The sequence below is a fragment of the Rhinolophus ferrumequinum genome, chromosome 4 (assembly GCF_004115265.2).
Source record: "Rhinolophus ferrumequinum isolate MPI-CBG mRhiFer1 chromosome 4, mRhiFer1_v1.p, whole genome shotgun sequence".
Lineage (NCBI taxonomy): Eukaryota > Metazoa > Chordata > Mammalia > Chiroptera > Rhinolophidae > Rhinolophus > Rhinolophus ferrumequinum.
Window position 1 is genome coordinate 60,395,349 of NC_046287.1, and position 17,684 is coordinate 60,413,032.

The window sequence follows — 17,684 nt, forward strand, 5'->3', positions numbered from 1 at the left end:
TAAAAAACAATGAAGATGGCCTAAGAGACCTCTGGGATAACATCAAGCGCAACAACATGCGCATCATAGGAATACCAGAAGATGAAGAGAGCAAGCAAGGGATTGAGAACATATTTGAAGTAATAATGTCTGAAAACTTCCCCAACCTGATGAAGGAAACCAACATACAAGTCCAGGAAGTGCAGAGAGTTCCAACCAGGATAAATCCAAACAGGTCCACACCAAGACACATTATAGTTAAAATGGCAAAGCTTAAAGACAAAGAGAGAATCCTAAAAGCAGCAAGAGAAAGACGGAGGGTTACATACAAGGGAACTCCCATAAGACTATCAAATGATTTTTCTACAGAAACATTGAAGGCCAGGAGGGAGTGGCAGGAGATACTTAAAGTGATGGAAAACAAAGGCCTACAACCTAGATTGCTTTATCCAGCAAGGCTATCATTTAAAGTTGATGGAGAGATAAAGAGCTTTCCAGAAAAAAATAAGCTAAAGGAATTTATTACCACCAAGCCAGCATTGCAAGAAATACTAAAAGGACTTCTGTAAATAGAAGAAAGATCAAAACAACCTAACTACAAATTTAAAAATGGCAATATCTATGTATCTATCAATAATCACTTTAAATGTAAATGGATTAAATGCTCCAATCAAAAGACATAGGGTGGCTGACTGGATAAGACAGCAAGACCCTTCTATATGCTGTATACAAGAGACTCACCTCAGAACAAAAGACACACACAGGCTGAAAGTGAAGGGTTGGAGTAAGATATTTCATGCAAATGGAAACGAGAAAAAAGCTGGAGTTGCAATACTTATTTCTGACAAAATAGACTTTAAAATGAAGAACATACTAAAAGATAAAGATGGGCACTATATAATAATAAAGGGATCGATCCGACAAGAGGACATAACCCTAGTAAACATCTATGCACCCAACATAGGAGCACCTAAATATATAAACAGGTACTGACTGACATAAAGGCAGAGATCAACAGTAACACTATTATAGTCGGGGACTTCAACACACCTCTGACCACAAGGGACAGGTCTTCCAGACAGAAAATCAATAGGGAAACAACAGCCTTAAATGATACATTGGACCACTTGGATTTAATCGATATTTTCAGAACATTTCACCCCAATGCTGCAAAATACACGTTTTTCTCAAGCGCACATGGAACATTTTCCAAGATAGATCATATGTTAGGCCACAAAACAAGTCTTGATAAATTTAAGAAAATTGAAATCATACCAATTGTCTTCTCTGATCACAATGCTATGAAATTAGAAATGAACTACAGGAAAAAAACTGGAAGACACACCAATTCATGGAGGCTGAATAACTTATTACTAAATAATGAATGGGTCAAGCAGGAGATCAAGGAAGAAATCAAAAGATATCTCGAGATAAATGAAAATGAAAACACGACGACCCAAAATCTATGGGATGCCGCGAAAGCAGTCCTAAGAGGGAAATTCATAGCTTTGCAGGCCTACCTAAAGAAACAAGAAACATCACTAATCAACAGTTTATCTTCACATTTAAGGGATTTGGAAAAAGAACAGCAAAATAAGCCCAAAGGGAACACAAGGAAGGAGATAGTAAAGATCAGAGCAGAAATAAGTGAAATAGAAACCAGAAAAACAATACAAAAGATCAATGAATCCAAGAGTTGGTTCTTAGAGAAGATAAAAAAAATCGACAAACCTTTAGCCAGACTCATTAAAAAAGAGAGAGAGAGGACCCAAATTAATAAAATCAGAAACGAAAGAGGAGAAGTGACAACGGACACTGCAGAAATACAAAGAGTTTTAAGAAGTTACTATGAGCAACTATATGCCAACAAATTTGACAATTTGGAAGAAATGGACAATTTTCTAGAGGCGTACAACCTTCCAAGGCTAACTCAAGAAGAAACAGAAAACCTGAATAGACTGATTACCACCACGGATATTGAATCAGTAATCAACAGTCTCCCAACAAACAAAAGCCCTGGACCAGATGGCTTTACAGGTGAATTTTACAAAGCGTTCAAAAAAGAATTATCACCAATTCTCCTCAAGCTCTTCCAAAAAATCCAGAAGGAGGGAAGACTCCCAAACACTTTTTACGAAGCCACTATCACCCTGATCCCAAAATCAGACAAAGACACCACAAAAAAGAAAACTACAGGCCGATATCTTTAATGAACATAGATGCAAAAATCCTCAACAAAATATTAGCAAACAGAATTCAGCAATACATTAAAAAGATCATTCACCACGATCAAGTGGGATTCATCCCTGGTATGCAGGGGTGGTTCAACATCCGCAAATCTATTAATGTGATACACCACATTAACAAAATGAAAAATAAAAATCACATGATCATATCAATAGATGCAGAAAAAGCATTTGATAAAATCCAACAGCCATTTATGATAAAAACCCTTAAGAAAGTGGGAATAGAGGGATCTTATCTCAACATAATAAAGGCCATATATGACAAACCCACAGCTAACATCATACTCAATGGGGAAAAGCTAAAACCATTCCCCCTAAGATCAGGAACAAGGCAAGGATGCCCACTATCTCCGCTTCTATTCAACATAGTTCTGGAAGTTCTTGCCACAGCAATCAGACAAGAAAAAGAAATAAAAGGCATCCAGATTGGTAAGGAGGAAGTAAAGTTATCATTGTATGCAGATGATATGATACTATATATAGAGAACCCTAAAGACTCCACCAAGAAGCTATTAGAGCTGATAGATGAATTTAGTAAAGTGGCAGGATACAAAATTAATATTCAGAAATCAGTTGCATTTGTATATACCAATAATAAAACATCAGAAGGAGAAATTAAAAAAACAATCCCATTTGCAATCGCTCCAAAGACTATAAAATACCTGGGAATAAATTTAACCAAAGAAGTAAAAGATCTATACTCAGAAAATTATAAGACACTGATGAAAGGAATGAAGGAAGATATAAATAGATGGAAACACATATCATGTTCATGGATAGGAAGAATTAATATAGTTAAAATGTCCATACTGCCTAAGGCAATACACATATTCAATGCAATTCCTATCAAACTGCCAACGTCGTTTTTCACAGAAATAGAACATATAATCCTAAAATTTATATGGGACCATAAAAGACCCCGAATAGCAAAGGCAATCTTGAGAAATAAGAATAAAGTGGGAGGTATAACAATACCTGACTTCAAATTATACTACAAGGCTACAGTAATCAAAACAGCATGGTACTGGCATAAAAACAGACACATAGATCAATGGAACAGAATAGAGAGTCCAGAAATAAATCCACGCCTATATGGCCATTTAATCTACGACAATGGAAGCAAGAATGTACGATGGAGTAATGACAGTCTACTCAATAAATGGTGCTGGGAAACCTGGACAGACACATGCAAAAAAATGAAGTTGGACCACCTCCTTACACCATATACAAAAATAAATTCAAAATGGCTTAAAGACTTAAATGTAAGGTCTGAAACCATAAAATACCTAGAAGAAAATATAGGAAGAAACTTCTCAGACATTACCCGGAGTAAGATTTTTACTGATATACACCCTCGCGCGAGGGAACTAAGAGAAAAAATAAACATGTGGGATTATATCAAACTAAAAAGTTTTTTCACAGCAAAGGAAACCATCAATAAAACAAGAAGGGATCCTACTGAATGGGAAAAGATATTTGCCAATGATATATCTGATAAGGGATTAATATCACAAATCTATGGAAAACTTACTCAACCCAACTCCAAAAAAACAAACGATCCAATTAAAAAATGGGCAGAGGACTTGAAGAGACATTTTTCTGAAAAGGACATACAGATGGCAAACAGACATATGAAGAAATGCTCAACCTCACTAACCATCAGAGAAATGCAAATAAAAACCATAATGAGATACCACCTCACCCCAGTCAAAATGGCTATCATCAATAAATCAACAAACAACAAGTGCTGGCGCGGATGTGGAGAAAAGGGAATGCTTGTGCACTGTTGGTGGGATTGCAGACTGGTGCAGCCACTATGGAAAACAGTATGGAGGTATCTCAAAATTCTGAAAATGGAACTACCTTATGATCCAGTAATTCCACTCCTAGGTATCTATCCGGAGAAATCCAGAACTTCAATTCAAAAATCTTTATGCACTCCTATGTTTATTGCAGCACTATACACAATAGCTAAGACATGGAAACAACCAAAATGCCCATCGGTAGATGACTGGATTAAGAAACTGTGGTACATTTATACAATGGAGTATTATGCAGCCATAAAGAAGAAAGAAATCTTACCATTTGCAACAACATGGATGGATCTAGAGAACATTATGTTAAGTGAAATAAGTCAGACAGAGAAAGATAAGTACCATATGATCTCACTTATTTGCGGATTCTGAAGAAAAGAATAAGTGAATGAACTAATCAGAAACAGTTTGGGAGACAATGAGGAAAAACTGAGGGTTGCTAGATGGGCGGGAGGGGTGGGGGGTGGAGGGGAGGGTGAGGGGATTGGAGGGCAGTCGGTGACCACAGGATGGCCACGGGGTTTGAAAATTAATCTGGGGAACGTAATTTGGTGGTTACCAGAGCGTAAGGGGGTTGGGGGGTGGGGGATGAGGATGAGGGGGATCAAATGTATGGTGATGGAAGGGGAGCTGACTCTGGGTGGTGAACACACAGTGTGATTTATGGATGATGTGATACAGAATTGCACAACTGAAATCTATGTAATTCTACTAACAATTGTCACCCCAATAAATTAAAAATAAATTAAAAAAAAAAAAAAGTGATCTGAAGATTCAATGCAATTTCTACAACAATCCCAACAGCATATGTCGATAAAAATAGGGGAAAAATCTCAAAATCCATATGGAATCTCAATGGACACTGAATAATCATAACACTTTCAAAAAAGAAGAACAAAGTTGAAAGATTCACATTTACTGATTTCAAAACATAGTACAAAGTTAAAGGAATCAAAACTGTGGGACTAGCCTAAAGACAAGTATATAGATCGCTGCAGTATAATAGAGAGCCTAGAAATTAACCCTCACCTATATGGTCAAATGATCTATGAAAAGGATACCAAGACCACAAAATGGGGGAAAAAAAGTCTCTTCAACAAAAATACTCAATGGAGAAAAAGGTAAGTAAGCCTCTTCAATAAATGGTGATGGGAAAACTGGATCCCCACATGGAAAAGAATAAAGTCTGACCCTTATATTATACCATACACAAAAAATTAACTCAAAATGGATTAAAAATCTAAATATAAGACCCAGAACTGTAAAACTCCTAGAAGAAAACATAGAGGAAAACTTGATGACATTGAGTTTGACAATGATTTCTTGGATATAATGTCAAACACACGGGCAACAAAAGCAAAAAAAGACAAACGGGATTACACCAAATTTAATTTTTTTTTACTTCAAAGGACACAGTTAACAGAGTATAAAAGCAATCTCCAGAATGGGAGAATATATTGGCAAATCATATGCCTGATAAGGGGTTAATATTCATAATATAAAAAGCTCCTACCACTTAAAAACAAGAAATCAAATAGCTCAACTTAAAAAAGGGGGCTAAGTGTAAAATTTTTAGCTATTTTAATTCTTTTCTACATATAATTTTTATATTAGTTTCAGGTGTGCAAAACAACATAATGGTTAGACATTTATACCCCGCACAAAGTTATAACTTCCCCCAAGTCTACCTCCCCTCCAACATTGCATATAGCTGTTACAATAACATTGACTATACTGTACTTTACACCCTGTGACTATATATATATATATATATATATATATATATATATATATATATATATATATATATGGCTATAGTTGACATTCAATATTATTCTATTTCAGCTTCATGTATGCAGCACAGTGATCAGGCATCTACACAATCTATGAAGTGATCCCCCCGATAAGGCCAGTACCTCTCTAGCACCCTACATAATCTTTACAACATTATTGATTATATTCCCCATACTGTATTTCACATCCCCGTGACTATTTTGTGACTACCAATTTGTACTTTCTAATCCCTTCACCTTCTCGCCTATCCCCAAACCCCCTCCCATTTAGCAACTATCAGTTTTTTTCTCTGTATCTCTGAGTCTATTCCTGTTTTGCTTGCTTATTTATTCTGTTCCTCAGATTCCACATATAAATGAGATCATATAGTATTTGTCTTTCTCAGTCTGACTTATTTAACTTAGAATAATATTCTCTTGGTTCATCCATGTTGTTGCAAATTTTATACTTAATATTTTCTCATCTAAAAAACAATACATAAATATTAGTTTTTGTTATTATATATTTTGTAACCTAAAGTAAACATCATAAAATATATTTGGTCTCTTTTTCCCTTTCTGATTTTGTTCTTCTGTATAAGTTACAATTTCTGCTAGCTTATACTTATTTCATCTTAGTTTTTTTTCCTTCTTTTTCCCTCCAATCTTTATAATTTTTAAAAGATAGCTGTGTTTATAATTAAGCAAGATGAAAACTTAACTTGGAATACAAAAATGTTAAAATGGATAATTTATTTAATAAAGGTGATAATAATGAGAAAAAGGGGTGGGGGCCTAAGGATTTGAATAGACATTTCTCCAGAGGTGATATACAAAAAGCTAAAAAGCATATGAAATGATGCACAATATCACAAATAATCATAGAAATGCAAATCAAAACCACAAAGAGATATCACCTCATACCAATTAGGATGATTGCTATTAAAAAAAAAACACACAGAGAAAATAACAAGTGTTGGTGATGTTTTGATGAATATAAATAAGTGAACTGTTAGTGGGATTATAAAATGGTGTAAGCAATATGAAAATCAGTATGATGGTACCTCAAAATATTAAAGATAGAACTACCATATGATCAAGCAAACCTGTTCTGGGTACACATCCAAAATAATTGACATTGGTATTTCAAAGAGATATCTGCACTCCCATGCTTATTGCAGCATTATTCACAATAGCCAAGGTATGGAAACAACCTAAGTGTCCATTGACAGATGAATAGATAAGGAAAATGTATGTATATACATACCTACTTATATACATGCATACATAAACAGATGGAATATATTCAGCCATAAAAATAATGAAAAAAATCACGGATGTATGTGGATGGCACTATGCTAAGTGAAACAAGCCAGACAGAAGAAGACAAATATTGGGTGATCTCCCTTATATGTGGAATCTAAATATATCATACTCACAGAAGTAGAGAATAGAATAGTGGTTGCGGCAGTTAGAGGGCTTGAGAAATGGAGTCATGTTGCTCAAAGGCTACACTTTTAGTTATGTAAGTTGATAAGCTCTGGAGATCTGTTTCACAATTATGCAAATAAACTTACTACTGAACTGTACACTTAAAAATAGCTAAGATAGTATATTTTATATGTATTTTACCATAATAAAAATCCTTTAAAAATTATGACATTTCAGTTTCAAAATCTATAAAAATGCATTTGCTGGAAATCTGTCAAAGGAGCACGGTAAATACATTATATGTCATTCATTCCTGGAAGTGGATAGTAACTTTCAAAACGTTACATAGCTACTAAAGAGATGGGAGTAAAATGCATACCAGAGCAATTCCTGCAGCAAGCTTTGGATCACATGCCATTCCATGATAGGTTGCTCCCACATAATTAGGATAGTTCCTATAACTAAATAACAAAATTTTTCTTTGGATAAATGCATTTTACATTATTAATAAGTTAATGACCTTTGATGAATTGCATTCCTCAATAAAGCTATGTTTATTTTAAAACATGGATATTACATATCATGTCTAATACTGTCAATCATTTTGTATTTGCATAATCTCCCATTTCTACAAAGTTAGGGTCTAAAGGCTACTTTAACATTATTTGACACACAGTCCAGAACCCGGTGACTAATCCTTCCAAAAAAATTAATCAACACTGCTGTTACCACTGGATCTGTGTAACTCTCAGGATAGCTTACGGCCATGATTTGCACATAGTGAACCATTGAAGTGTGTAAAAATGTTTGATTGGAGTACAAGAAGAGAAAGAAACAGAATATGCAGTAGACTCACTAAAAGAAAAAGAGAGAGAGGATGTACAAAGTGTCCTCACTCGTTTTAGTTCTTAGTTTAATGTTGCTTCTGAACCCCCAAATCTGACCTTAGGTTCCACAGGAAACGCAAAGAGATTTATAAATGTATTCCATACTGTTTAAGACTTCAGAATTATGTTTTTGGCTTCTTTCATGTAAGATAATCAAATTACTAAAACAAAAATCTATATAAAGACTCTTGAATGATACAGTGCAAGTAGTTAAATAGCTACACCATTATTTGTTTTTTTAACCATTCAAGACAGCAGTTAATGAAGTGTTTTTAAAGTAATTCCCCAGGCATTCAGGGAGAAGGAAGTTCCTCTGATAAACATTTCACAGTTGCAGTAATAATGCTCTACTCTTTTATTCACAAGCAAGGTTTATAAGTTTGGTTTACTTCGTGTACTCTTTAAATTCTGATTTTGTTGTTGTTGTTGTTGTTGTTGTTGTTTTCCTCCAGAAAAATGGCAGCTAAGCAGCCAGTAAAAGCTGGTGATGTGCTCATGCTGTGTGATGAAGCCATCTACTCATTACCTGTATTTTTAGGTTCTCACAAGAAGCCCACTGCAAGTCCTGACAGTTTTAAAAATTTAGTTTCAGCATTTTTTAAAGATAGAGGAATTCCATGTTTCCCTGAAAATAAGACCTAGCTGGAACATCAGCTCCAATGCGTCTTTTGGAGCAAAAATTAATATAAGACCCAGTCTTATTTTATTATAATATAAGACCCAGTCTTAATATAATAATATATAATATAATATAATATAATATAATATAATATAATATAATATAATATAATATAATATAATATAATACAATACTGGGTCTTATATTTATTTTTGCTCCAAAAGACACATTAGAGCTGATAGTCCGGCTAGGTCTTATTTTCGGGGAAACACGGTTGTCATTATGTTATTTGTTTATTTCTCTGAAAATATTCAAGTTTATTTTTAAAGGCCTAATTAAAAAAATTGATGCTGACTTTGTTAGTTTGATTTATCAACTCATGTTCTCCAAAGATCTTATATTCTCTGCGGCACAAATGCTGCTCCCTAGGTTTATTAAGTTCTTATACTTGTTAAATTAAAATAGTCCTATCATCTCTAGGATGTTTGAGAAACCATTAAAGTGAAATATTGAAAAAGAGATTATGTTTCTTTGGCTTTTGTCCTCCTAAGTTGTATATCTCATTCCAAACCCCTAGCAACTATGTATTCTTTTCTTCTCTACCCCTAGAAAGTGCTGCATTAATATAAAAAAATATGGAACGCTTCCTGAATTTGCATATCATCCTTGTGCAGGGGCCATGCTAATCTCTGTATCGTTCAAATTTTAGTATATGTGCTGCCGAAGTGAGCACTAAATAGCTACATCTTTAGTCAATATAGAAATACCAGGAGGTAACCATATTACCATTTTAATGTTTTGTAACCAGACTTATATGCAATTATTGCTTTCTGTTAACTTATTTTTATTTTATTTAATGTCAAAATGATGGTTTTAATTATTTACCTCTGAGAAAATCTTTAAAACCACAGGGTTCCGTGTTTATCCCAAGGCTTTCTACATATTCTAGTTTATTACATTTCCATAGGTAAATAGACCACTCTGAGAATAATGGCCTACCATAATTTCGTGTCTTACCTTGTTATCTGATTTTTATATTTTGCACTTTGTCAACACAATACTCACAAACTCTTTTTATGAGGTGTCTTGTCATTATACATAATAAATTTGTACATAATTTTGATAACTAACATATCAAATAATTTTATAAACTCTATATCAATGCAAATAAGGTACTTACATTAATAAGAATGCCATATCATGGGACCTTTGAAACAAAAATTTTTCTTTCCATGACACAAATCTTTGTAGTACTTCATTAGCATCCCTGTCAGATGGAATCTTATTTTGATCTGACCAGAGTTCCAAAGATGTTAACTTAACAGTCACTTTAAGCTGGGAAAACATCTGAAAACATAAGATACATGATATACATTTTAGTTAATTATAAATATAAAATACCTCTGTACATAATGCTAATATATTCAATTTACTGTTATTTGGAGATGAAATCATTGGTGGGTGAAAATGGTTGGTAGGACTATACTTTTTACAAAAATGTAAATGCTATTTATACAAACAATGTTATTGTATTCACAAGAATGTTTATTATTTAAATGTGAAACACAAATACTTACAGTATTGATAAGACTAAAGATATGGACAACATTCTCAGTTGCAACTGCCACTTCAGAGCCCATATAATCAAACTGAAAGACAAATTCAGTTTCTTAATCACTAGCAAAAATTACTAAACTACCACATTTTAAATGGATAAAAAATGTTACAGTAATGCAGTACTCAAGTGAAAGGATGAAAGTAGAATTTAGATTTATCAAACGATTAATAAGTTTTAGGCATAAACCTAGGGCCACTATGTATTAATTATTAATATTAAAATGATATGGTTGTGAATATCTTCTTTACACATATAGAAATTGAAGGTCAAAAGTTAAGTTTCCAAGATTGCATAAATACTAAGGGTAAGAACCAGGACTCAAATCTCTAACTAACTAAACTACAAAGTATTTTTGGTGTAAACACAGAGCTCTGGTGAACAATTTCAAGAATATGACCTCATTTAAGGGAACAAAAATCATAAGATTTTTTTCTGAAGTACTTCTAATTATGTGTGCATACATATTTCTGTTTGCAGAAACCATAAAAAGTGGAAGTTTGGGATCTTCAATAATCTCCTGTAAGTCTGCAGATTACTGACAGAAAATAAAATACAATGGATAGGGTTGTCTGTTATGGACAAGAGATTCTATCCTCCTAGCTCTTTAGAGTTTGTGCTTTGCAATTTTTCTGTATGTAACTTTTCCCAAGAAATCAAATGTACATTTACACAATGCAGCATGTGTGGCATGAATGAAGGTGACCCTTTGCAAAGCTAAACATATGAAAAGCAAAACAAAAGAAATACAAAATACGATTATGGAAATGAGTCCACATATGTCAATAATCAAAAATTATCAATAGCCCAAACAGTAGGTAAGTGACAAAGTCTGTAAAAAAATATCTACTATATACAGATTAAAATTTAAAAAAAACCCTACATTATAAGGACACAGAAATATTGAGTCAAAGCATGAAAATAAATGCCAGGAAAATACTAGACAAAAATCATGAGTTATATTATATGATAGATATATTCATTAATATAATAGTTACATTAATATGAAAAAGCTTACAGCAAAGGTGGAAATAATATTTATCAATGTAATTTAATATTGATAATATATTTAATTCATCAGAAAGTCGGAATAATTCTAAACTTGCTTATAACTAATAAAATAGCAACAAAATACAAAAAACTAACTTTAACAGAATTATAAATAGAAATTAACATCATTATAAGGCATTTTTACATAGTTCCCCTAATCATAAATAGACAAAGGCTGATTTCTAGTCATGATGGCAGGATACATAAATGCTGTGCTCACCTCCTCCCACAACCATATCAAAACTAAAGCTAAATTACAGAACAACCATCACTGAGAACCATCTGAACACAAGCTGAATAGAAGTCCTATAACTAAGGGTATAACAAAGAAGCCATGATGAGACTTGTTGGAGCAGTGGAGACGCTGATCAAGCAGGTCTCACACCCACAGTGTGGTGGTTAAGAAATGAGAGAGATATCTCACCAATGGAGATCCCCTTTGAGAAGCAATGGGTACCAGCCCCAAAGCAGGCTCCCCAGCCCAGGACTCCAATGCAGTAAATGGAAGTCTCCGTAACATCTAGCTATGAAAACCAGTGGGGATTGCAGCTGAGTGAGACAGAGGGCTGCTGGAGACCTAGGGACTGCAGATCATTATGGGATCATGCACAAACTCGCTTACTCACAAATTCATTCACTCTGATCTCCAGTACTTGGGCAGCAGCTCAAAAATCACCAGAGACTGATGGAGAAGAACTGAATTGACTAGCTTCAGGTGAGAATTGGAGGAGCATGGGAAAGGATAGGTTTCTGTGGAGACAGAATTGCTAGCAGACACTATTTTTCCTTTGTTGATCTTTCTTTCCCTGCACCCAGCAGCAAGCACATCTGAGCAAATCTGAGCTCTTCATTACATTGGCTAACACCATTCACCCAATCTGGTGATTCCCTGAGACCCCACTCACCACACTTCATGCAAACAGCTGGAAACTCTCCCTGTGGCTTTTCCACATAAATGACCTTCCTTGGCTCATGGTACAGACTTTCCTGAATTCTTTCAAAAGTTCACAAACCCCAAACAAGAAGCATTTAGACTTCATGTACCCTGTACCACTTGCTAAGCAGCCCCAAGTGAAGTTCCTTGGCAGCCAGCCTCAGTTAGCAGCTTAGCCACTCACAGCTGCCTCCAAGCCCAGCACAGAGGGTACCAACTTCTTATCACTGTGAATATGCAACCAGATGGCCCCGGGCTGAGCACAGGCAGCTACTGAACTTGGCCTGCACCAGAGTCCCTCCCAAGAGGCTCCGGAATCAACACACCAGGTGGTCAGCTTCAGACGACAATAGAGCACCAACCAACCAACCTGACAAATGACACACATAAAGGACAGAGCCCTGCCAAAGCAAATATCGCTCCATGGGTTCAGTCCTTGCACAGCAATTCATCTGCTATAGTCACAGCCATTCCTCCCAGCCAGTTATCCTGAAGATAAGTCCCACTCTCTGACATGCCTAGAGCAATCAAAAATCAACTAAAGCAGGAGGGCATACACAACCCACACAAGGGAAACACCGGGGGCACCCAGCTCAGGTTACCAGGAGAACTGCACCCTCGGTCTCACAGGACATCAACTACATAATGCCACTCTGCCAAGAGCAAGAGTAAACTACCAAAAATATAGAAACACATACAGGGAGTAAGCCTATATGAAAAGACAAAGAAACAAGTCCCAAAAGAAAGAACAGGACAAAACTCCAGAAAAGGAACTAAACAAAATGAAGGCAAGCAATATATCACGTGCAGAGTTCAAAACACTGGTTATAAGGATGCTCAATGAACAAAGGGGAACAATAGATGAACTCAGTGAAAACTTTACTAAAGAGAAAGGGAGCATAAAAATGAAGATAGAAAAAATAAAAAAGAACCAATCAGAAATGAAGAATAAAATAACTGAAATAAACAATATATTGGAGGGAATCAACAGTAGATTACGTGAAACAGAGCATCAAGTGAATCATCTGGAAGATAAGGTAGCAGAAAACATCCAATCAGAACAGCAAAAACAAAAAAGAATTTTTTAAAATGAGGATAGTTAAAGGGACCTCTCGGACAATATCAAGCATACCAACATTCCTATTACAGGTGTACCAGAAAGAAAAGAGACAGAGAGCAAGGGATTGAAAAGCTCTTTGAAAAAATAATGATGGAAACTAACCTGGTGAGGGAAATAGACATTCAAGTCCAGGAAGGGCAGAGTCCTAACAAGATGAACCGAAAGAGGCCTACACCAAAACACATCATAATTAAAATGCCAAAGGTTAAAGACAAAGAAAGAATCTTAAAACCAGCAAGAGGAAAGCAGTTGGTTACCTGCAAAGGAGCTCCCATAAAACTGTCAGCTGATTTTCAACAGAAACTTTGCAAGTCAGAGGGGATTTGCATGAAATATTCAAAGTGATGAAAAGAAAGGACCTACAACCAAGATTACTCTATCCAGCCCAATCATTTAGAATAGAAGGACAGATAAAGAGCTTCACAGACAAGAAAAAGCCAATAGAGTTCATCACCACCAAACCTGTATTACAAGAAATGTTAAAAGGTCTTCTTTCAGAAGAAAAGAAGAGATAAAAAATATGAATAAAAAATATTGGAAAATTTCTCACTGACAAAGGCAAACACTTAGTAAAAGCAGTGTTTCAACGAATGATAAAGCTAGTACAAAGGTTAAAAGGCAAAAGTAGGTAGATCATGTATAATTACAACAATACATTAAGGAATACACACAAACATTCATGCACAAAATTAAAAAATGATGAAAACATAAACATGGAGGTGGTGAGCAAAATTGTAGTAATTTAGGATGTGTTCAAACTTAAGCGACAATCAACTTAAAACAGATTGATAAAAATATAGCTTGCTATAAAGAAGCATAAGATAACCATAAACCAAAAACCTACAAGAGATATACATAAAATAAAAAGAAAGGAATACAAACACAACACAATAGAAAGTCATTAACATACAAGAGAAGTGAGCAACAGAATAATAAAAGAACTACAAAAACAAACATTATGCTAAGTGAAATAGGTCAGATGGAGAAAGATAAATACCATATGATCTCACTTATATGTGGAATCTAAAGAACTGAATAAATGAGCAAACTAAACAAAAATAATCTCAGAGATACAGAGGAAAAACAGATGGTTGCTAGTTGAGAGAGGAGTGAGGATAAGGGAGAAGGGGAGGGGATTAGAAAGCACAAATTGGTAGTCACAATATTGCCACAGGGATATGAAAGACAGTTTGGAGAATATAATCAATAATGTTGTAAAGATTATGTAGAGTGTCAGATGGGCACTTGTCTTACTATGGAAACCACTTCATGGATAGTGCAGATGCCTGACCACTGCACTGTACACCTGAAGTAGAAGCTAAATAATGTTGAATGTCAGCTGTAATTTAACATATATGTAGTCATGGGATATGGAGCACAGCATACGGAATAGAGTCAGTGGAATTGTAACAGCTATATACATTGTCAGAGGGGTAATAGATTGGGGAAGGAGGGTTATCACTTTGTGAGGGTGTGTAAATATCTAACTATTACATTGTTTTGTACATCTGAAACTAATAAAAATAAAATTAAATAAAAAATAAAATTACAAAAACAATCAGAAGACAATAAAATGGCAATAACTACATATCTATCAATAATTACTTTAAATGTAAATAGACTAAATGGTCCAACCATTTAGAAACAGTGTGGTTGAATGGAAAAAAACAAACAAAACCCAGACCCATACATATGCTGCCTACAAGACATCCACTTCAGATGAAAAGGTAAACACAGACTGAAAATAAAAGGATGGGGAAAGATATTTTATTCAAATGAAGGTGAAAAAATAGGTGGGTAGCAATACTTTTATCAGATAAAATAGACTTTAAAACAGGGGCTGTAGCAAGAGACAAAGAAGGACATTTCGTAACGATAAAGGGATAAATCCAACAAGAGGGCATAAATCTCATAAACATCCACACACCCAATGTAGGAACACCTAAATATATAAAGTAAATATTGACAGACATAAAGAGAGAGAATGGTAGTGATACAGTCATAATAAGGGATTTTACTCCCCCATTGTCATCAATACATAGGTCATCTAGAAATAAAATCAATAAGGAAACAGTGTCCTTAAATTGGGGTGTCCAAACTTTTTCAACGTTTTTTACGAAGGGCCATATGCGGTAAAATACACAAACAGCTGGGCCACTCACTCGAGGTGAAGTATGTATTGTCTCACCTGATTTATTTAAGTAAACTAAATATATTTTTGGAATTTGCTGCGGGCCAATTAACAATGGATTGCGGACCGCAGTTGGCCCACAGGCTGCAGTTTTGACAACCCTGCCTTAAATGACACATTAGACCAGGGGGACTTAATTAGTATATTTAGGATATTTCACCCAAAAGCAGCAGAATATCCATTTTTCTCAATTGTACATGGAATATTTTTCCAGGATAGACCACAAAATAGGTCTCAATGAATTTAAGAAGATCGAAATCATATTAAGCATCTTCTCTCATCACAATGGTATGAAACTAGAAATCAATTACAAAAAGAAAACTAAAATACACGCAAACACATGGAAGATGAATAACATGCTACTAAACAATGAATGGGTTAACAAAGAGATCAAGAAATGAAACTATACCTTGAGACAAATGAAAATGAAAACACAATGACCCAAGTTTAACTGATTTGGAATACAGCCAAATCAGTTTTAAGAGTTAAGTATACAACAATACAGGCCTACCTCTAGGAACAAGAAAAAAAATCTCAAATAAACAATCTAACCTTACATCTAAATGAACTAGAAAATGACCAACAAAGTCCAAATTGAGTAAAAGAAAGGAAATAATAAAGATCACAGTGAAAATAAATAAAGTATAGTCTAAAAAACAATACAAAAGATCAATGAAACCAAGAGCTGATTCTTTGAAAAGATGAGCAAAACTGATAGGCTTTTGAGCCAGACTCATCAAGAAAAAAGAGAAAGGGTTCAAATAAATAAAATCAGAAATGAAGGTGGAAAAGTGACAGCCGACAGCACAGATATACAAAACATTATAAGAAAATACTATGAATAATTATATGCCAACAAATTGGACAACCTGGAAGGAATGAGTAAAATTCTAGAAACGAAAATTTTCCAAGGCTGATTCAGGAAGAAACAGAAAATCTGAACTGATGACTACAAACGAAATCGAATCAGTAATCAAAAAACTATCAACAAACAAAATCCCTGAACCAGATGACTTCACAGATGAATGTCCCCAACATTCAAAGAAGAATTAATACCTAGCCTTCTCAAACTGTTCCAAAACATTGAAAAGGAGGGAAGCCTCCCAAATGCATTTTACAAGGTCAGCATTACCCTGATACCAAAACCAAACATATTACAAAAAATAAAATAAAACTATAGGGCAATATCCCTGATGAACATAGATGTAAAATTCCTCCACAAAATATTCATGAAATGAATTCAGCAATTCATTAAAAAGATAATACACCATGATCAAGTGGAATTTTTTCCTGGGATACAAGGCTGGTTTGATACATGTAAATCAATTAATGTGATACACCACTTGAACATTATGAAGGCTAAAAATCATATGATCATATCAATAGATACAGAAAAAGCATTTGACAGAACTCAACATCTATTTATGACAAAAACTCTCAGAAAACTGGGGATAGATGGAACATACCTCAACATAATAAAGGCCATATATGACAAGCCCACAGCTAACATTATACTCAATGGTGAAAGCTGAAAGCTCTTTCTTTAAGATCAGGAACAAGACAGAGATGTCCACTTTTACAACTTTTATTGCACATTGTATTGGAAGTCCTAGCCACAGATAAGAAAGAGAAATAAAAGGCATCTAAATTGGAAAGAAAGAAATAAAATGTCATTATTTGCAGATTACATTATGTGATATAAAAAGAAGGTTAAAGAATCCACCAAAAAAAAATTAGAGCTAATAAATGAATTCAGTAAAGTACTGGGATATAAAACTAATATTCAGAAATTCATTGCATTTTTATAAACCAATAACAAACTAGCAGAAAGAGAAGTCAAAAAAACAATCCCATTAGCAATTGTATTACAAAAAATGAAATACGTAAGAATAGATTTAAACAAGAAGGTAAAAGACCTCTACTCACAGAACTATAAGGCATTGAAGAAAGAAACTGAAGAAGATATAAATAAATAGAAGGATATACCGTGGTCATGGATAGGAAGAATTAATACTGTTAAAATGTC

The 17,684-nt window shown here is 34.4% G+C and overlaps 1 non-coding gene across 1 annotated transcript; it reads right to left on the reverse strand.

Moving 5' to 3' along the window:
- Nucleotides 1–9,377: 9,377 nt before the first annotated feature.
- LOC117021839 (U6 spliceosomal RNA) lies at nucleotides 9,378–9,481 on the reverse strand. Its single transcript, XR_004422927.1, has one exon. It is a non-coding gene; the product is annotated as a U6 spliceosomal RNA (small nuclear RNA).
- Between the last annotated feature and the right edge of the window lie 8,203 nt (nucleotides 9,482–17,684).